Raw genomic sequence first — 23,357 nt, 5'->3', positions numbered from 1 at the left:
GCACTCACTTCACCCTTACTCATTGCACCTTGGCAGGTCTACTCTTTGTATTGTCATCAGAACACCAGTATGGTAATACGCACTAGTTTTATAAAAACATTGTAATGTCCTTTCTTCTTCAAGCACACTACACTGTCATACACACTGAACAAACCTTTCCCACAGGAACACACACACACATACCAATACAACCTTCCCAACCAAATGTAACAGCCCTTTGCACAATCATGCTCCTCTATATATGCCTACCCTCATATTCAGACACTCATGCACAGTGCACAATAATACAATGCACAACTTCCAAGCCCACACTTTCCTTTTTTCTCCAACATACACAAGAGTATGCCTACCAAAAAGGAACTCCATAGAAAACAACGCAGAATTAGAGCAGATAAAACTCGAACCATGCAAAATAGCCATCACCTCTAGCAGACTTTGTACGAAAAGTTCAAACAAAACAGCTAATACAGTCACTCAGCAAAATGGAACCAGGAAGCAGCAAAAAAGTGTGACTTTTCTTCCAGAATGTAAAATCCTCAGATGCAAAGTACTTTATACAGAATCTGGTAGCCTGGAAAGATGGGCTATTCTTAAGTTAACAGTTGATTCAACAGTATACACAATCTCAATATTTAGGGCCCGACCTCCGCTGATCCCTACTTACTGCTCATATATAATCTATTACTATCTCTGATCATGCACCAATACACACCCATATTGCTTCCCCAACCATTGCTCCCAACTCTAACAGATTCAGATGTAATACCAGCCTACTAAATGATCAATCATTTACACAGTTCATCATATGACCACATAACAACAATTTTTCAGAAAATAAGTATCAAGACACGTCTATCACCAACAATTGCGACTGTTACAAAGCACTTCTTTGAGGTCATATTATTTATTATGTTGCAAACAAAAGGAAAATTCTTAAATCTGAATCAAAATCTATTCTTAGACAGCTAAAAACCCTAGAAATTCAATTTGCCCGCACCAACTCTACTTCTATTCTTAAGGATATTTTGAAACTAAGATTCCAATATAATAAAATCATTACACAATACTTTTGTACCAATTTGCTTAAATATAAAGAAAACATTTACCAATTCTCTAATAAAACAAGTAAAACTTTAGCCACCTACCTTAAACTTAAAAAGGAGAAATCGAAAATCATAGCCATAAGAGATCATTCAGGGAATAGGACATGTTCAGATAAAGAAATTATCCAAGCTTTCAAACATTTTTATTCCAATTTATATGCCTCTGAAGCCCCTTCTTACAATCCTGCTGTTTATGACTTTCTATATGACATACCCAGCAGCTTTTACCCCCAAGTCGATCTCACTTCACTTAATGCACCATTAACTCCCTCCAAAATATATTTGGCTATTAAGAATTTGAAAAAAGGAAAATCTCCAGGACCGATGGTTTCCCCATTGATTTTGGTGCTCATTTTTCTGATCTACTTGTCCAGAAGCCTAATAAACTATATTCCCATTTCATTTCAAATAACGCAGCCCAAGGTTCATTTTTAGAAGCTATGCTAATTGGTTTTCCAATAGACTCCTCCTATTCTTACCGAACCTTATTAAACAAGATCAAGTTGGTTATGTAAAAGGTAGAATTGCCTCCTCCAATATCAGACTTCTTCTAGACATCATAGATATAATACATAAATCAAATGACCCCCATGCTGCTATTGCTCTTGATGCAGAAAAACATTTCGACAGAGTTGAATGGGATTTTATGTTTGAAGCCCTTAAGTGGCATGGTTTTGGCCCCCCTTTTCTTTCTATGATTAAGGTTCTATAGTCCAACCCCAGAACTGCAGTCTTTGTTAATGGTCAACTTTCCTCCTTTTTTACTTTATCTAGAGGCACTCGCCAAGGTTGTCCACTATCTCCAATCCTCTTCATTCTAGCATTAGAACCTTTCCTAGAAACTGTATGACCCGATGATAGTATCCAGGGTATTACATTTGCTCACATACACATTGAAATAGCGGCTTATGCCGATGATGTACTTTTATTCCTAAAAAATCCACAGCTGAGTGCACAATATTTACTCAATATAATCTCTAAGTTTTCAAAAGCTTCTGGCTATAAACTTAATATTGACAAGTCAGAGATTCTTCCCCTTTAGCATACATTGCACTCCCAATCACACTCGTTCTTTAGACATGAAATGGTGTCCCCAAGGATTCAAATATTTGGGTATCCATGTCTCGGCTTCTAAAAAAACATATTTGTAAAAATAACTCAGTCATCCTATTGGCTAGAATTAAAGAGTTAGTATCCTCATTGTCCCCGCTTTACCTCTCTTGGTGGGGTCGATTGGAATCAGAATTACTATTTCCCCATCATACTTTATCTTCTCTGTATGTTGCTAATCTCCCTTTCTCCGTCCTGTTATAAAGCAATTGATTCCTGTTTTGCTAAATTCTTATGGGGGAAAAAGAAACACAGAATATCCCTCAATAAACTCAAAAAAACTTGTTCTCAAGGTGGGGTTGGGTTCCCTGATTTCAAGAAATATCATATGGCTTTTATAATCAAACAAGTACAGGGGGGGTTGTCCCAAGACAATTCATATCATGTACCTAGGTGGGTATGCCTGGAAAGATCTATGGTGTTTCCATTATGCCCCGCGGTCATGCCGCGAGGTGGGTGGAGCCTGTGGAGCCACTGGCGGCGCAGATACTAGCCCATCGCACGCTCCGCTCACCCGTCACGTTCTCCTTCAGCACCGTTCTAGTGTTTGCGCGCTGACACGACTCGGAAGCTCAAAGCCTGCTGCTTCCGGATCGCGGACGCATTGCAACGCTTCCGGTTTCGTTATCCGAGATTGCTGTCCGCTCTGTGCTTTTCGCAGCCTTCACGCTCGTATATTTTCCCTGTCGGTCCCCGATCCCTATCGGGTCCCGTTCCTTTTCTCTTGCTTGCCTGCTCCTCATTGCTCTGAGTTTTTCCCCCCCTGTATTTCCGTACCTCTTATCCCCCTTGCTCTCCTTCCAGTCTTCTAGCCCACCCCCGTCCCATCTTTCCTTCACTCTGTGCTCCTTACCTTTTCTCTGTTCTGTCTTCATGTCCCCGTCTCCTCCTCTGCTTCCTGCGGTCTTCCTGTGGTCTTCCTGCTGGATTCCCTGTGTACCGGACCCTGGCCTGTTATTTTCGGATTGTCTACTCTACCGCTTGGACACCTTCTTCTGTTGCTTCCCTGTGTATCGGATCCTGGCCTGCTATTGGATTGCCGACTTCTCCTGGTGCCCTTTCCTTGAACTGGGTTTCACCCAGTGATAACCCTTTACCGCATGGACTGCCTTCCTCCGGAGCTCCTCCAGAATACCACTGCTGACCATCTCTTCTGCCCGGCCCCGTCTCAAGACTACAATTACTCATATCCTGAGTATCTCAGGGGTCGCTCAGGGGTTTTTTGTGCCTTTGGGCTTTTTCCCCTTTTTGGCACTCCCGGAGGGGGGCCCCGGGTACCCTTTTCGGGTGGCACGGTGGCTTCCTTCCGTGGCCATCCTTATCTACACAAAAAAAGGAGCAATAAAGAAGAAAAGGAGAGAAGGGTATGGAAAGGAAAGAAGAAGGTGAGGAGCTAGGGGAGGGTGGAGAATCGGAATCAACGTTCTCTGACGAGGATATCTCTGATCCCGGTGACAGTTTGCAACGCCAAAAGAGTGAGATCACGATGGCTACGCCGCAGCAAGTACAAGAACTTGTAGCAGCAGTCCAGAGTCTAAACGTGGAGATGCAGAATCTAAAGGCCACTAATGCTGCCCTACAGAAACGGATGACTGAGAGAGAATGACCCTCGACTGACTTACCACCGCTTCCCCTTGTGTCGGGCAAGTTTGATGGCTCTCCAAAAAGGGTCAAAGAGTTCTTGGATGCCTGCAATTTACACTTCTCATTTCGCCCCCAAACCTTTGCCTTGGACCACGCCAACGTGGGGTTTATGATCACTCATATGACAGGTAACGCCCTTGCATGGGCCACCCCGCTTGTGAACCAGCCGGACCCAGTCCTGCAGGACTATGACGCGTTCAAAGCTTTGATGCAGCGTACCTTTCTGCATACAGAAAGCACTTCCTTGGCATCAGAAGATCTTCTTGATATCCGTCAAGGAAATTTAGATCTGCTGACTTACATTACCGCCTTTAAACAGGTGGCAGCCGAAGCCGGTTGGCAGGAGCAGGCTCAGTATGCCATTTTCAAGCGAGGTCTGAGAGAAGACTTAAAGGATGAGCTAGCCAGGAATGAAAGACCCGTATCCTTTGCTGAACTCCTGACGGCTACCCTCCGAATTGACTTCCGCATGACGGAACGACGCCTGGAAAAGAAAAGAACCAAGATAAATGTACCCCCTCTTTCAGAAACTCACCCGGCTACGTCCGTACCCTTCCCACGAACCACCAAGGAAGAGCCAATGCAAATTGGAACAACTCGAGCCCCGCTCACACCAGAGGAACGCAAACGGCGTAGGGATGGCGGCCTGTGCATGTATTGCGGGGCATCCACACATATGTTACGGGACTGCCCGGATGTTCCACCCAGGAGGTCGGGAAACGCTCGCCCTCGGTAAGTGTTGGGACTCACTACGGAGAGGCTGGTCCAAGTCCTTATGCTCCTCTATCTGTGTCCTCGTCGGAAGTCTCAGAGGACTCCCGTTTGATGGTTCTCATGGTTACTCTCAAATTAGAGTCAACTGAAGTGACTACCTTAGCTCTACTGGATTGTGGGGCAGCCGACAATTTCATAGATACCCACTGGGCTAAACCAAAGGGTGTCAAAAGAATTGCCAAACAAGAAGCCCAGAAGGTAGAAGGGGTGGACGGTGAACCATTGAGCTCTGGCTTGATCACCCACACCACAGAAGTACTCACCTTGTTGATACAACAACACTCAGAAAGGATCGTTTTTGACATCATCAGAGCCGCACACTTTCCCATCATCCTGGGAATATGCTGGCTACGCAAGCACAACCCCAATATTGACTGGTCAAGAAACATATTGAATTTTCAGTCCACCTATTGCAAATCTGAGTGTTTACCCGAGCCAAAATTTGAAACTGTCAAGACTAGTAACAGCTGTGTGACCAAGACCGTCCATTGCTTGCCCCATTACCTAAAGGAGTTTACGGAGGTAGTTACAGAGAAGAAACCCATCGACCTACCTCCACACCGTCCTGAGGATTGTAGCATTGAATTAACTCCGGGAGCTCTGGTACCATTCTGCAGAATGTTTCCATTGTCATTAGAGGAGAAACAATATCTCAGAGAATATCTGGACAACAACATGGCCAATGGGCTCATAAGGCCTTCAAAGTCTCCCGCAGGGGCCTCAATGTTTTTTATTTCCAAGAAGGAATCCAAGGAATTAAGGCCATGCATTGACTATAGAGGCCTAAATAAGGTCACTGTGAAGGATCGATATCCTATGCCTTTGATAACAGAAATCTTACAAGCTGTCCATGGAGCCAAGATTTTTACCAAACTTGATTTGAGAAACGCCTACCACCAACTCACACATTCAGAAAGGAGACGAATGGAAGACTGCCTTCCGGACTCAGTTCGGACTCAGTATCAAGTGATGCCGTTTGGGTTGGTGAATGCACCTTCAGTTTTTCAACGTTTTATGGACAGACTGTTTTCCGATTTGTTATGTCAAACCACTCTAGTATATCTCAACGATATCCTAGTATACTCCAACAGTCCTGAAGAACACGAAGGCCATGTCAAGGAGGTTTTCCGAAGACTTAGAGATAACCATTTATCGGTCAAACTCGCTAAATGCGTGTTTTCGGCTTCGTATATCCCCTATCTGGAGTTTATCCTGTCTAACCAGGGTATTTTAATGGATCCCAACGAAGTGTCTTCTATACTAGAATGGCCTTCACCCTCTTCGGTAAAAGAAGTCCAAAGGTACTTGGGTTTGGCTAACTTTTATCGGAGGTTCATTTCTAATTTTTCTCAGAAGATCTTACCCATCACTTCACTTCTCAAGAAGTCCTCGAACCCATTCAGATGGTCTGCTGAGGCCGAAGACAGCTTTAGAGACCTTAAGAATGCATTTTGTACAGTACCCATCTTACTACAGCCTGATCAAGACCTGCCCTTCGTCCTTTAAACCAATGCCTCATCAGCAGCCATAGGAGCTGTCCTACTCCAAGAAATTCAGGGAGTAGAGCATCCAGTCGTATACTTTTCGAAGACTCTTAACACCAGTCAAAGAAACTACTCTGTAATCGAACGTGAATTATTAGCCATGAAATCTGCTTGTGTGGAATGGCGTCATCTCCTTCAGGGAGGCAGACATCCATTTACCATCGAGACCGACCATAATAACCTGCAGGTCCTGAAGCAATTAGAGTGTTATAACACCCAACAGGCCCGATGGGCTCATTTCTTCGCCCAATTTGATTTCCACATCACTTACATCCCTGGGAGATTGAATGTGCTAGCAGATTCTCTTTCACGTCGTTGTGATTATTCACCGGATTCAGACTCTCCTCCTGAACGTATGTTCCCTCAACCCAAGTGTATCGGAGTGGTTTCCACGTTTCTCAGACAGGTAAAGGAAGATTCAGGAGGGCGTTTTGAGGTTGAGAGACATCCTAAAGATCTGGTGTATGAAATAAGAGATGGTCTCTACTTGGTAAAGGGCAGGCTCTACTTACCAATGCCCGCCTTTCGCAAGATGGCCTTGAGCTGGTGTCATGACTCTAAACTTGCAGGCCATCGAGGCAGAACAGGCACCCTTGAGTATCTTCAACGACACTTTTACTGGCCAAGAATGAAGGAGGACGTGGATCGTTATGTCCAGTCTTGTATTGTCTGTCTTCGAAGCAAGTCTTCCCGCCAACGACCGATCGGATTACTTGAACCATGTGCAGTAGCTGAAGGCCCTTGGAGCTCTGTTTCAACCGATTTCATAGTGGATCTGCCCATTTCTCAGGGATGCACGTGTATTATGGTGGTAGTAGATTCATATTCCAAGATGGCTCACTTTTCCCCTTTGCCCGGAGTCCCTACAGCCGCCAGAATGGCTGAAGTGTTCCTCCAAGATATTTTCAGATTGCACGGAATGCTCTCTAAAATCATCTCTGACAGGGGCAGTCAATACACATCCCGCTTTTGGAAAGCCCTCTGTGAGCGGCTGGGTATTGAAAGAACCCTCACTTCGGGTTTTCACCCAAAGTCCAATGGACAAACTGAGCGGCTAAATGGAACTCTTGAACAATACCTGAGGTGCTTTGCCAACTCCCAGCAGGACAATTGGTGCTCGTTATTGGCTTTGGCTGAATTCTCCTACAATAATTCTCTACATTCTGCTCTAAGGTTCAGTCCATTTTTCTGTACCTATGGCTACCATCCTCGGTCTATTCTTCCTATCTCCTGTCTCTCTACCAACGTGCCATCTGTAGATTCCTCCCTCACTCTCCTTAGAGAAATACATAAGGGGGCAAGGGAAAGCCTTAGGACAGCTCAAGAGCGTTACAGGTCTCAAGCCAATAAACACCGCCAACTTGTCCCTGGCTGGGAAGTGGGATCTCGAGATATGCTTTCCACAAGATACCTCCCTCGATGGGCCCATCCATCCAAGCTTTCTCCTAAGTTCTTAGGGCCCTTCAAGATAATACAAAAGATCAACCCTGTGGCCTTTCGTCTCAAACTTCCAACCAGCCTTAACCGGGTCCATCCGGTCTTCCATACAACACAGCTAAAAGACTTTCATGTCGACACCTGGACTCGTCAAGCTGAGAGAGTCACTATGACTTTGGCTTCCACTCAGGAGGAATATGAGGTAGCTCAGATTTGCGACTCCAGGTACCGCAGAGACAAATTGGAATATTTGGCCAAGTGGAAAGGCTTCCCAACCTCTGAGAACTCCTGGGAACCCATCTCCCATATTACAGCCCCTTCCCTGCTGCGCAAATTTCATTTCTTTCATCCAGGTAAACCAGGGGGAGGGGCCATTAGGAGGGGGCATACTGTCATGTCGCGAGGCGGGTGGAGCCTGTGGAGCCACTGGCAGCGCAGATACTTGCCCGTTGCATGCTCCGCTCACCCGTCACGTTCTCCTTCAGCACCGTTCTAGTGTTTGCGTGCTGATGCGACTCGGAAGCTCAAAGCCTGCCGCTTCCGGATTTCAGACGCATTGCAACCCTTCCGGTTTCGTTATCCAAGAGTGCTGTCCGCTCTGTGCTTTTCGCAGCCTTCACGCTTGTATATTTTCCCTGTCGGTCCCCGATCCTTATGGGGTCCCGTTCCTCCTCTCTTGCTTGCCTGCTCCTCATTGCTCTGAGTTTTTTCCCCCCTGTATTTCCGTACCTCTTATCCCCCTTGCTCTCCTTCCAGTCTTCTAGCTCACCCCCGTCCCATCTTTCCTTCACTCTGTGCTCCTTACCTTTTCTCTGTTCTGTCTTCTTGTCCCCGTCTCCTCCTCTGCTTCCTGCGGTCTTCCTGCTGGATTCCCTGTGTACCGGACCCCGGCCTGTTATTTTCGGATTGTCTACTCTACCGCTTGGACACCTTCTTCTGTTGCTTCCCTGTGTACCGGATCCTGGCCTGCTATTGGATTGCCGACTTCTCCTGGTGCCCTTTCCTTGAACTGGGTTTCACCCAGTGATAACCCTTTACCGCATGGACTGCCTTCCTCCGTAGCTCCTCCAGAATCCCACCGCTGACCATCTCTTCTGCCCGGCACCGTCTCAAGACTACCCATTACTCATATCCTGAGTATCTCAGGGGTCGCTCAGGGTTTTTTTGTGCCTTTGGGCTTTTTCCCCTTTTTGGCGCTCCCGGAGGGGGGCCCCGGGTACCCTTTTCGGGTGGCACGGTGGCTTCCTTCCGTGGCCGTCCTTATCTACACAAAAAAAGGAGCAACCAAGAAGAAAAGGAGAGAAGGGTACGGAAAGGAAAGAAGAAGGTGAGGAGCTAGGGGAGGGTGGAGAATCGGAATCAACGTTCTCTGACGAGGATATCTCTGATCCCGGTGACACCCGCAGATCTTCACTTTATCAAAAGGAAAAATAAAATTACCAATTACTCTGTTGTTCACCCATCTGTCTTAGCCCTTAGGCTATATATGTTACCATAGATAGCCAAACAATCTGCACTTATCTCTCCTTTTATTTGGCTTAATCCCCTAATAAAATGAATGGTAAATCTATTTTTTTGGAAACCATGGCTCTCTAAAGGCATCTCATTTTGTAATCAACTCTTTATGCAAGGTACTCACATTGCTTTTGATGAATGCATTGACAAGTTTCATATGCCTGTGTCTTCTTTGAAACAATATCTGGCTGTTATTGCCGCAAAAGTGGACAATTTTGACTCATTAATGTATGCCTCCAGCATACCTAATGTACAAGTATTATTTTACATTTTAAATGTAAATACTACAGCTTCTATATATTATAAAACTCTATTGTCTATTGCATCTTCCCCAACAGTTGAATGTCTTCATAGTGAATGGAGAAATTACTGTTTGCTGCTGAATAATCCATTTTGTTGGCCTCATCAGTGGCAATTCATCACTAAAATTACAGCTTCTGCAAGTCTAATTCAAACCATATTCTTTTTTCATCATAGAGCCTGTATTACTCCTGTCTCCCTATTTAAATGTGGCCTGTCTCCCAATGACAATTGGTGGAGGTGTTTACATTCCCAAGGTTCCTTCAAGCACATGTTCATGGAATGTCAATATGTCAAACCATTTTGGAACTCTATGTTGAATACTATCAAATGTATTTTCAAGACTCATCAAGATTTTTGTTTGACTTTCTTATTTTAGGAAGTTCCATGTTGCATAATAATTCCTGTAATAAGCATGTAAACTATGTGTTTGATTTATGTTTAATGGCAGCCATTCAAATTATCATTACTAACTGGAAAAATCTTGGTCATATCCATTACAAATTTTAGTGGAACTCTATTTGCAACATCCATAGATTAAAAAGTTGTAATACATCCTCCCTTGACTTACTTAGTAAATATCAGTTGAAATGGTCATCCTTCATTGATTTCTTATCTACTGATAGAAATCTGTGAATTATTATCCTGAATTATTGCTTACTATTGGTGCACACACAATCCCCCCACATTCCCCATACTTCTTTCTTTTGTACATGTCCAGTCATGTTTTGTCTTGTTGCATTGTGTGTTGTATGTCCCCCCTTATATCTTTAAAAGTTCTTAACCTGATATTGTATGATATATATAGTGATACTTGGCTTAGAGTTGCATTGATTTGTCCATGTTTTTCTCATTTTCCATGCCAAAATGTTTATACATGAATGTTATGTTAGTTGCCTTGTATAACTAATTTCTGTCAATAAAATCTTCAAACAGAAAAAAGTAAATGTATTAAGAAGAATGCAACTACCACTAGTGCTAACACTGCATCTACCAATGTTAACATAGCCACAAGTAAGCATTCCAAAATAAATCCATTTTACAAAACAAAAAATGCTTCAGAACCTTATAAAAACAGGGGAGAAACAGTGGAGAAATCATGCTCAACCCTTAAAACTTACCGCAGAAAACTGATCCTAGAAGCTCTCATAGACAGTGCAATGCTCCTCAAAAGGAAACTGTTTATATTAATTTTAAACAGAATGAAACCACTAAAAACATTAATTAGTAAACTACGAAAAGTACTTCACAACATATGTAATATCAACATAGATACCTTTGCAAACTTCTGGGCAGGTCAGTGGATTTACACAACCAGCACAGAGCCATATTTCAATGAAGAAGCATACAAACGAAAGCAAACAAACCCAATTGCCATACATAGCCAAGGGTATGAAAAGGTAGACAGTAACATTATGGCAGAAGAAATGCTGATTGCAAGAATATCCCCAACAAACATACAATAAACTCTCCAGTCCACCAAACCAATCCATACTATCTACAAATGGCAGTGCACCAATAGTGTAAATGTACTCCACATGCAAACTGGACGTGCACGGTATGACAGTGCCTATGTTTCAACAAGCCAAAGCACAACTAAATAGCTTAGAAAACTCTATCTCCAACACAGCTGGTTTGGAGAAAATGTTAACATTGCATTTAAACTGGAGAGTAATGCTAAAGTGTAACCTTGACGTGAAGCAAGGTTTAGTTAATGGAGCACTTGGTACAGTTGTTGGCTTCCAGACATACCCACGTGACAACAGCATTTAGTTTGTCAACATCCACTTTGACAAACTTTCCGAAGTTAAAAGGACAATACGCTCAACAGCCCGGTTCCTTCTTTTCAAAGAGATGTATGTACGCAGAGAACAGATTTCTCTGTCTCTTGCATATGTAGTCTCTATTTATACATCAAAAGGTCTAACCCTAGATCAAGCATTGATTGACATTGGCTGCACAGTCTTTAAAGAAGGCAGGAGTAACGTAGAACTGTCACGCCTATGTACACTTGAAGGACTATTGCTAGTCAATTTTGATGCAAGCAAAGTCAACGCTGACATTCCTTGAATTGTAGAGTACAACAGACCAGGTCCATTCTACACACTCCATCTCAAAATGTACCCTGTTCCTCAAAAAGGCAAACTTGGTAAAAGAAAACGAGTGCAAAAACAACTTATATGTGATCTCCCAACAGTACCACCAAAGAAACTGAAAGCAGCTGCTACTCCATCAATTACGACAACCACAAAAGGATATACTGAAAAGCCAAATGCATACCCAACTGCACAAACAAAGAGAAATACCTCTTCAAAAAAAGCAAGTGGACTTCCATCGAATGGCTCAGACACAGAACTGTCTGGTCCATTCAAATTGTCCAACACAACTGGTGTAGATTGCTATGCAAATGTAGTAATCAGTGTTCTATTCCAATTGCCACCAATTGTTGAAAACATTTACTTAAATGGTTAAATGGCACAGACCAATTGTGTTTTCAAATGCTACCCCATCATAGAAATGCAACAAACAATTTTGACAACACTTAGTGTCTCAGGAATAAGGCAGGAATTGGACTACAGTGCAGGAATGGTGAGATTCACTATAAACACACAAGAAGATCCACAAGAATTTCTAATGCACTTACTGCAGGTACTGAAAAGCAAAAACATAACTATAAATTAAATCTTCCAGATTTCATACATGTGGAAACATACATGCACTCTCTGCAGCCATGTGGCGCAGGAACAAGTCCCTAATGAGTGCTTTGTGTATGTATCTATACCTAACTATGAATCCATTCAATTTCAGCAGCTGGTTCAAAATACAAATCATGGCATATTATGTACTACTTGCAATTCAGACAATCATTTCACCTTACAGATACAGTCACATAGCCAATATGTAATAGTAATGTTTATACGATACAATACAGATGGTACCAAAAACAACGACAAGCTTACTAGCTTCACACACGAGCAAGTACCGCTTGGCAAGAAAACCTTCACAACAGTAGGCATAATATACCACACAGGTGCCACAACCACTGCAGGTCAGTATGCTGCATACATTAAAAAGAAATGTGGATGGTTTGAAAGCAATGATAGTTCCATTACTCTGAAGCAGAGATTACCAGAAAAGCTTACTAATACCTACTTAATAATCTTGAAAATGTACTCACTGATCTACAAAAGTAGCATAGCCTACTGCCCAGTAACCACCAACAGATATGTAACTGCAAACGAAAAATCACCTTCTGCCCTGTGAAACTGGAACAACTTAGCATACACCAACTGGCCCATGAGTACATCATTTGTGCTGCTATTCAGTTTTCGAGTGGAAAAGACACACTAACATTGTTTCACCCATAGTACTTAAAAAGAAAAGTACTGAGCATGAGAGTCTACAAACAGTCCTCAATGACCTGTAAAACGACCAACTGTTAGAATGAGGCAACAGCTGTCTAACAATGACCATACCACTGGAATAAATACACAACTGCATGTAACTACACACATAATACTGCAAAGGCACTTCACAATATTGGAAAATGGAAATCCGCCATCAAGAACGAAGGCGCTTTAAGACATACCCTGTAAAACTGTGAAACTGTAAACAGTTATAATACGCCATCTGGCATGTAACTGCAACCATAACACTGTAATATTACTTCCCATTACTACATAATTTAAAATCCACCAGCAAATTTGAAAGTTCTTCTCAGGAAACACTTCAAGAGTTATTAAGTATAGATTAAGTATAAACAACCAGAATACACCAACTGGTATCTTACTACACCCACAGTATTACAATGGGCCTCATTACACGGTATGCGGTAAAAACCGGCAATTACCGGCATGGTGTAAATAGCGTGTCCGCCCTCGCAAGAGGCCGTAAATTGCATGCCATTACGAGATCGCGGGCACGAGCCTACCGCCATGCCGGTAATGAGCCTACCGCCATGCCGCAAAAGTCCCCAAAAAGTCCCTTAACGGCATCCTCGAAAGCGCTGTTAGCACTTCCGCCCTGCCGCCACATGCAAATAGCTGTTTCCGCAAATAGTGGTGACTGCCATTAGCGGTCACCGCTAATAGCGGTCACCGCTATATTGCGGAAACAGAAATAGCGTCATCGCACCGGAACGGGAAAGAGCACGGCGGCCATCTTTAAAAACACAATCCATTGCCATCCCCCTTATCCAGGACACCTTACCAGGAACCACGTTGGGAAATACACCAAGGACACCGTGAAGATGCCCAAGGCCATTAAAAAATCATCTGAGCGGCAACGCAAGGAGAAGTTTTGCAAGGAGGAGCTCCTGATGCTAACGCAGACACTAGCAGACAATGCTCATGTCGTCTTCAACAACGACATGCGTCGGGAGACCATTGTGAAGAAGAAGGCCATCTGGGAAGATGTAGCCCACAAGGTCAGCGCGGTAGGCACCACAACCCGCACAGTCAAAGACTGCCGAAAGAGGTGGGATGACCTCCGGCTCCGTGTGCGGAACATTCTATCCGTGAACCGCAACTTGGCTACGGGCACAGGAGGAGGCAGTGAATCGCCAATCAAGCTCACCGAGTGGGAGGAGACATGCGCATCAACCATCGGGGTGGAATGCATTGAGGGAGTTGGACAAATGGAGCATGGCGTGGCCGTTTCGTCCGATGGAGGTGAGTGTATGCATCAAACAATGCACAGTGAAGTGTGATGTTCCCCCCAATCATGTGTCCATATCAATGCCGTGGCTCCAGCCACAAACAGACATGCATGCATCACCACATGCCCAAACAACACAGACCCATTCATGCATGACCCACCCAACATCCCCATTACCTGCATCCACACTGAAGAGCCCGGAATGCATAGAACGGCATGACGTATTCATTTTGCTCAAGGCAGGTCGACCCATTACTGATGGTTGTCAACATTTCTCACCCTTGCAGGATCACACACTGACACTGAGGAGGCACGCACTTCCACACCTGCTCCCACATCCAGCAAAAAAGCAAGGAGGGATGCCACAGGGGACACCGCCACATCCACAAGGGCAGCCAGGACGAGTGTCCATGACCACAGGGACAAAAGCAGCCGGAACACCAGTTGCACGCATCCACAGGCCATGGCTGCTCCCGTCGTGGCACCCACGGAAGTGTGTCTCCCAGCAGGTGAGGGCAGCATCGAGGGAATGCACTCTGCTGCCACCAGCTCAACGGGTGAAGCAGCAGCCACGGCCCCACCTTCAGATGAGGAGGACACACCTGCCATTGATGCTGATAGCCAGAGCCCCAGACCAACAAGCCCCTTACTGGCAAGCCCGAGGTACTCCTCAGGTCCGGGTAGTCATGGAGATTCACCCACCCCTGAAGGGATATGGAGCCCCCAGATATCCTCTCCTGATGCAAGTGCAATGGGACCAGGTGCATCAGCCATCCCACCAGCACCCACCATGCGACATGACCTCTCGAGCATCTACCAGAGGCAGAACGAGATGAGTGGCCTAGTAGGTCAACATGTGGCAGAGACAGTCCGCCTGAGGGAGGACATTGCTACATTGGCACAACAGACAAGGGAGGGCATGGAGGCATGCACCAGCCGAATCTGCAGTGAAATGGCCCAACTGCGGCAGGCCATGAACCGCATAGCAGACGCTATTGAGCGTCGGTGCCCACTCACGGCCCAGGAAGAATCAGGCCCCTCCTCGTCTGGGAGTTCACGCCAGACTAGTCCCCTGCGCCGGTCTATGCGGAACCTGCGGCGCACGGCTTCACAACCACCAGATGACGATGCAGGCACTGGCAAATAGGGCCACCAGGATTCATGTGCCACATGTGGCGATGGACACAATCACGTCATGAGACTCACATGGGAGTGTTGAGGGGGGAGGGGGGTAAGGGTCTGTTTCGGTGTGTTGAGGGGGGAGGGGGGTAAGGGTCTGTTTGGGTGTGTTGAGGGGGAGGGGGGTAAGGGTCTGTTTGGGTGTGTTGAGGGGGGAGGGGGGTAAGGGTCTGTTTGGGTGTGTTGAGTGGGGAGGGGGGTAAGGGTCTCTTTGGGTGTGTTGAGGGGGGAGGGGGGTAAGGGTGTATTTTGGGAGTTTGGGTAATGCACTTTCGTACCACAATATGTTCAATATACACTGTTCAGAGTTTGAAACCGAAGCGTGGTCACCATTATTGTGTATGTGTCATTCATTGTGGACAGGGTCCTTTGTGGGCCTCGAAACATGCGCCAGGGCAACAATTCCCATCTACGTCCATGCTATTTCACCTTGGTGCATGATGAGATTACAGAATCAGATGCTGATGTACATCGTGTGCCTCCTTGGCACTGCCTGTTTCATGTCCTGCCGGGGCATTCCACCCGCACTCATCCTTAGCCACATCATACTCTTCTGGTGGTTGCATGTCAATTTCAGGTGGCATAGGCACGTTCCATCATTTGCACATTTTGTGATGCTCTACACATGCCATGGTTGTCTTTGCCACTTTGACACGGCCGTACAGGAGTGCCACACCCAGGCCGCTTAGGCAGCGGAGCACTGTCATTGGAGGGATGTACTATATTGTTCTCCTCTTCCTGCTGGTTCTGTGGGTTCCGTACAGGTGTTGGGAGCCACCTCCTCAGTGGATCGCTGGCATTGCCTGTATGGTGTGAGGAATGGGTACCTGTTACGGGTCACCTCTGGTGTGGGCTGTTGTTGTTGGTGCTGCACTGCTATCATGTAGTCAAGGCTGTCATGTCATGCTGCTGCTATTGGCACCATCTTGGTGTGGGAAGGGGTGTGGGTAGGGGTGTGGTGTGCTCTTTTGTGTTGCCTGTCTCCATTGCATGCACCTGTGCTGATTGTGTCCACCTGTAGTTGATGGGTACACTGCTCAGGTCTCTTAACGGGTGCTTTTCGATGCCGTTATTAGCGCCATGCCGGTAAGGGGTTTTTGGGTGTTTTACATGCCGCTAATACCATGTCCGCATGGCTTGTGATGGCCTGGTATTAGCGCCATGGCGCTAATTCCGGCCTGGGGGTCGCGCGCCCGCGGCCTTGCCGCTATTAGTGGCACCGTAATTAACGGGTGCGCAGATAGCGGTGGGTTCGGGTCGTGATTGGCTTAGGGAATTAACGGTAATGGTAATCTTTACCGGTACCGGTATTCCATTACCGCACAACGTGTAATGAGGCCCAATGTTACTTCCAGCGATCAAACTGCCAAAATCAACCTTCAGCAATGAAAGTGCTACAAAACATACCCTGAACAACTTTCAAACTACCAACAGTTAGAAAACACCAACAGCAATCAAACAGCATAAATGGATACTGTTAAAAAGAGGAAACAGATAAACAGTTAGAATACACTAACTGGTATCTAACTGCAACCATAGTACCACCACTTTAAAAAAGCAAAATACATACACCATTTCAATTCCTCCTACTGCAACAGTGCTTATAACAGCAAGACCACATAGATGCAGGCCTTAAACATTCTTGTAAGTACTGCACACGTCTACATAGAGTGCCACATAACATCACATGAATGTAGAAGTTTTTTTTGTTATATCCTGCATGGATTTTATTTCCACAGACCCAATGATTATGCAAACAAACGCAGGAACTGGGCACATTGCACAGTACACTTTTTTGAAGCATAGTACTTGTAATTTACTAATTATGAGGGTCCACAAAGTATATAATGTCTGAAATTGAATACAATATGACAGTATGAAATACCTTCCCTAGCATGTTATGTTTTTATCACAGACAATGAAACAAAGATTTTGCTTGCTATTCCACATGCAACAGAGACAACATGTGCCCACAGTGCCACAATATTCAAATCTGCTATTGCCACTTCAATGGTATACTATCACTGAGTTCCAAAAAGGTATACAGTGAGTCAAAAATATATACAGTGAGTAATTGATTATTTGTGTCATGCTTCTTTGTAATCAGCAAATTGCATTCCTATACACATGATTGTGCAATCCATATGTCAGTGTACATTCTTGGGTGCATAGCCGTATTAGGCTGCAGTGGTTGTGGCCAGGCCCTAGACCATAGTGTGCCCTATGGCCTCCGGCCATGCACCCAATAGTCTATGGTCTGGCCACAACAACTGCAGCATAACACGGCCATGCACCCAAAAATCTGCCCAGTGGCCACAACCCACACACATAATGCAGCTGCCTAAGGCCCTGTCTACTTCAGTTCACATACTATTACAAAACTTAAACCCATTGCACAGACTCTACACACAAGAATCTCGGGGCAGTCCAATAAGCCAACAGCCGCATGCTCTGTACACATCTGTACAAATACTATTACAGTATTTCCAGCCAGTGGACAGACGCATGGACTCAAGACTCTGCTGACTGCCCACAACCAATACAGCATAATACAACAAAGCACCCAAGAATCTGTCCAGTGGTCACAACCCACACACATAAGGCATCCACCTGAGGCCCTGTCCACTTCAGTTCACATACTATTACATTACTCACTCCCACTGCACAGACTATCATACACCCAAGAATCTCAGACCAGTCCAATAAGCCACCTGTGACACACCCTATACACTTCTGTATGCATACTACTACACTGCTTCCAGCCAGTATGCAGACTCTTGGGTGCATGAGACTCTAGTAGCTGTACACAATTACCACAGCATAATACAGCCATGCACCCAAGAATCTGCCCGGTGGCCACAACCCTCGGGGCAGTCCAAGAAGCCACCCGCAAAACACCCTGTCCACTTCTGTACATATACTATTACACTACTTGCAGCCAGTGGGCAGGCTCTTTCCGGTCATGCACCCAAGACTCTAGAAGCTGGCCACAATTACCACAGCATAATACAAAGAGGCACCCTAGAATCTGCCCAGTGACCACAACCCTCAAGGCAGTCCAATAAACCACCTGCCACTTACCCTCTCCTCTTATGTACATACACTATTACACTACTTGCATCCACTGCACAGACTCTCATACACCCAAGTATCTCGGGGAAGTCCAATAAGCTAGCTGCCACACACCCTGCCCACTTCTGTACACAAACTATTACACTACTTGCACAGAGTGGGTAGACACTTGGGTGCATGGCCTCCGACCATGCACCCAAGAGTCTAGTAACTGGCCACAATTACCACAGCATATTACAGCCATGCACCCAACAATCTGCACACTTGCCACAACCCTCACACATAAGCCAGCAGCCTGACGCCCTGTCCACCTCTGTACTCATACTATTGCAGTACTTGCAACCAGTCAGCAGACTCGTGGGTGCAATAAGCCAGCCACCTGAGGCCCTTTCAATTTCTCTATAATCAGGAAAATAGACCTTGGTAATGAGGCTGGATCAATTCAATACTTCTACAAACACTGCACCCAAAAAAATATATCCACAAGTTTATTTTACAAAACAACAATTATTTCAATTAAAAAACAATTCTTTATCATAAAATTGGTGAATTTCACACATCTACTATTTACCACCTGTCATACTCATTCGTACCACCATACATCCACTCTTACACAAAGGCTATTTAGTGAGAAAAAGAAACGGCTATCAATGTGGTCTTTCTTATCACTATAACTCCACACTTCAATTAGTATTGTTGCACTATTTTCCTTATTACACAATGTGCACCAAAAGTCCAATGATGTTCTCATATAGACTACATTTATCTACCTATGTTTCGGTCCGTAGATGGCCCACTACTATGGCCCAATGATAATTCAAACTTCTTCAGGACAAACAAAAGGAGTGAAAAAATCCTCACTCCCGTTTTTATATATATCGGTGGGAGAGGTCTTCAACCATTCAACGGTTTCACAAAACCTACAACAAATGCAAAAACACTCCATAATTCAGCCTCATTTCTTCAATTTAATAAATCAATGATGTTATCGCAACCACTAATGGTTGTGCAAGCATGTACTAACCTCCACTTGTAGATTGGTGGAGATTACATACATATAGGGGGATGCATCCCAAGTGTTCGGGACAACACTATTCCTTCATGCATCCCAACCCATCTGACCGAACCAGAGGAAAGCAACACCTGGCATGACCTATAGGGCAACAAGGTTCAAAATTAACCCATTTGCCTCACTTTTTGAGGGCGCATATCTTACGCCTAGCTCCTAATTCATATCACTTAAATGTTGGGTCTGTTTTTCATTCATTCCCCAATAGCACTCCAACTGAATTAATCCGAGTCAGGACAGTGTCGCCATCATCACTCTTCAATTATCTTTTGACCCACCTACAATGTAAGACAGTGTCCTTCAGTGTTGCACCACACTAAAACGCATACACATTCTACATACTGTTCAACTCTCTAGTGATAGTGATATAAACATAACTCACATCAAAGGTTGAGATACTTCAGGCGACCCATATTAGTCGGCCGTTACACCAGTTGCAGCAGGCACAATTGGAAACTACTGATTTCTACAAAAACAGATGTGATTCATTTGTTTTCTGGTTCCGTTTATCAGCTAATAGCATAACAAACACTTTACTAGCTCGCTAGATTACGACTGGGAAACTTCAGACAAATATTTTCAAATTTATTTTCCTGATTACTTCACCCCTGATGACACAACATCATGTATTATTCATCAGGCACTGCCCCACATTGCTCATATGTAGAACCAAAGGCCACCTAAGAGCATTTGCAGAACTACCTAGGCAGCTAACACTCCACAGTAGCCGCCCTCTTAACTTTGTGCGCCTGCTGTTACCATAGCGCACACTTCATAGCCAACATGCCGCTACATTACATAGCCATTCAAACGGCAACTCCATAGCTTCCACACCAATGAGATTGCAGCGTGGTATCACTGTGGCCCCTCTCCCCTTAGATGATTCCACACTTACTTTTAACAAACGTGCAATGTCTCTGTGAGCTCACATCCAAACGGAGCACCCCGTCTAACTCGTCTCTTTATGCTTCCTGATTGAAGGATAGACATCATAGAAGGAGGACTACTGCCCGTGGTGCCGGATGGGCAGATCTCACTTACTTTTCCAATGTTCAACATATCTCATTACAAAATAGGGCATACGTCATCTTTCCATGCCTTATGGAGTGACCCTCATGATGGTCATATGCACAATAGTAACTCACATCTACATACAATCTATATCATAGATATTTATTTAGTGTGCCAGCCTACAGTGTTACCTGTTTACAATAGCCACATGTCATAGCACTTGTATAGCGTGGATATTATAACCTCACTTCGATTCATGGGAAGCACAGGAGTCTCTCCCACTGGCTATTCCCGCTTTAGTAAATCAGTCTGTTCCACTCCACGGCAATGTTCATGCCGTGTTTTACTGAATCCAATGAATAAATCCAGCATTGTTCCAATTTGTGTAGCATCATACTCATATCATCTCCACGTGTCGGAACCCTGATAGTTTGTAAAACAAACCATCTCATTCTCAGTGTGGTGGGCCTTCATAAAATGTTCGACCAAATGAATCAGTGGGCATGGTCAAAGCATTAAATACACTGCATTTTTTGTGTGACAATTTGTGCGTTCCCTCTATGTCCACTCCATGTTCCCATGCTCAAATTCATGTCTTGTCTCTGTAAAGGGACAAGCGGCACATTGTCCACATTTATAGTGGCCAGTTACAGATGGTAAACCCCATTGGTTGGTCACTGACTGTTCACTGCTTTCTCCACGTACGTGTGAACTGCTGTTTGCCTTAATTAAAATTTCTTTTAAAGGCAAACATTGGCTTGTTCTCCAAGCTCCCAGGTTGTTTAACTAGATGCCAGTTTTTATTTATACTCTTTTGGATAGCATTGCTAATCGGCGAGTATGTTGAAACACAAACTAGTCTGTTCATCATGGATTTTTCTTTCCCTGTTAGGCATACGTCACGGTGTGTATTGAGAGCCCGTTTCATATTTTGTTTTACCATCTTCTTCGGGTAAAACCGTTTGATCAGTCTTTCTTTTAGGTTAGAGGCATGTTCTACAAAATCAACCTTGTAGGTACAATTTCTTCGTATCCTTAGGAATTGTCCGTAGGGCACGTTTTGTTTTAGCCCCACGGGATGGAAACTTGAATAATGTAGCAACAAGTTTTTATCAATTGGCTTCCTGAACAAGGTGGTGTCAATCCTGTCCCTTGCTTTGACAGTCATCAGATCAAGGAAACTCACTTTTTCCAAATTCCACTCCATGGTGAACCTGATATTTTGATTGCATTGGTTCACCCATGCCAGAAACACTGTTAATGACCTGATGTCTCCCCTCCAAATCAGGAACACATAGTTGATATAGTGCTTCCATATTCTCAAGTTCAGTGTAAAAGGTTGTTGTTTGAATGTGCTATTGGCTCCTACAATATATTTGTTTTCGAAATTGGCCATATAAAGATTTGCAACATCCGGGGTGAAAGTCACGCCCATGCTTACTCCCTCCAACTGTTTATAGATCTGTTTCTTAAACAGGAAGAAGTTTTCACACATGGCCAACCGGGCGCATTCTAACACAAAGCCCGTTGTTGGTACTTGTGGCTCAGGTCTCTGATCTAGATACATACCCAGTACATGCAGACACTTCAATTGGGGGATCGATGTATACAATGATTCAACGTCCATTATGACAAAGATATCCCCTTTTTCTATGGTCACTGTTTCAAGGATTTTGATCATTTGCGTTGTGTCTTTGATGTAATAAAGCATGGCCTGTACGAAGGGTTTCAAAAACAATTTGCTATAGATCGACAGTGGCTCAAGCAATTAATCCATTGCCGACACAAAGGGACGGCCGGGCAGTGCTTCTAGGTTTTTATGGACTTTGTGCAAAATATAAAATGCCCCCAGTTTCGGATGTTTTCTGGCTAAGAATATACTTTCTTCTTACTAAGCCAATTTTCTTCTACTGCATATTTCCGAGAATATACCTATTTTCAATCTTTCCAAATATCAACTCACCAAGTTGAACATAGCATTATAGCTAGAGGGCCTTTGTTTGTACCAGTTACGAAGGCCAATGCGTTCCATTGTGAGATGGAATTACAAAGGTTGTTTTGTAATATTCGTATCAAGCATTTTTTAGAAGTATATCTACCAACAGAGAAAAAAAAGACACTATACCAGTGAAAGAATAGGAAGAATTGGTAAATCTAACTGGGCTAAAAACCTACAAGGACAACCTTACTTTGTGAAGTTTAACATGAGGAGGAGAGCTGGTTCAATTCCCTGACTTTTCCTTTGCATACATTTCTCCTTTTTACACTTTTTGTACAGGAGATAGGGCAGGCATTAGGTGTTTGTAAGCATAAGCCAATTTGATTTGACAGACTCCACTATGACTGTTCTGTTTATCATTTGATGGTCCAGACTACTCCCATCTTAGTTATAGGGGAAAGTAGGAGTTTCTCCAGCCCCAACATTTTCAATAAAGATTTGACAAAGTTTATCCATTGTATCAGTGTCATACTTTTGATACCTTGCCTTCCCTACACTGTTCGTATGTTCCCAGGGCCTCGCTGAAGCCTAATTGGGTTTTCACCTAAACAGTGTTGTTATCTACCCCCAACATTTTCAAAGACAAATCCAGCAGAGTTATTGGAATGAGTGCACTAGATATTGGCCTATACGATTAGGGTGGGCTTACCTGCACCTTTTATATAAATGAGGCAAATGACTGCCTGTCTCCAAGACACAGGGAATTTACAAATGATCAACATGGAACTAAAGTCAGCTGTTAAATGTGGTGCCCAAAGTAAATCAGCTGGCATACCATTAGGGCATTTTCTTCTCTTAAGGTTCTATTTTCTATCAGTACCCGGCGAGAGTCAAGCAGAATGCAACACACATTCTGATTGGCTCTAGTCGGGTCCTTACCCAGCCGAGAATCCTTCGATTCTCGGCCGGTATTCCAGCCGCCTTGTCCTCGGCGGGGGGCGTTG

General features: G+C 44.4%; 1 protein-coding gene across 7 annotated transcripts in view; it reads left to right on the top strand.

The window, feature by feature from the left end:
• TMEM121 (transmembrane protein 121) overlaps window positions 1-23,357 on the top strand; it is a 1,343,088-nt gene that overhangs the window by 1,086,130 nt on the left and 233,601 nt on the right. The gene's annotated exons all lie outside the window — the stretch shown is intronic.

The sequence above is a fragment of the Ambystoma mexicanum genome, chromosome 14, assembly GCF_040938575.1.
Source record: "Ambystoma mexicanum isolate Mex_15411 chromosome 14, UKY_AmexF1_1, whole genome shotgun sequence".
Taxonomy (NCBI): domain Eukaryota; kingdom Metazoa; phylum Chordata; class Amphibia; order Caudata; family Ambystomatidae; genus Ambystoma; species Ambystoma mexicanum.
The sequence above is the reverse complement of the archived record's forward strand: the minus strand, read 5'-3'. Positions and strand labels throughout refer to the sequence as shown.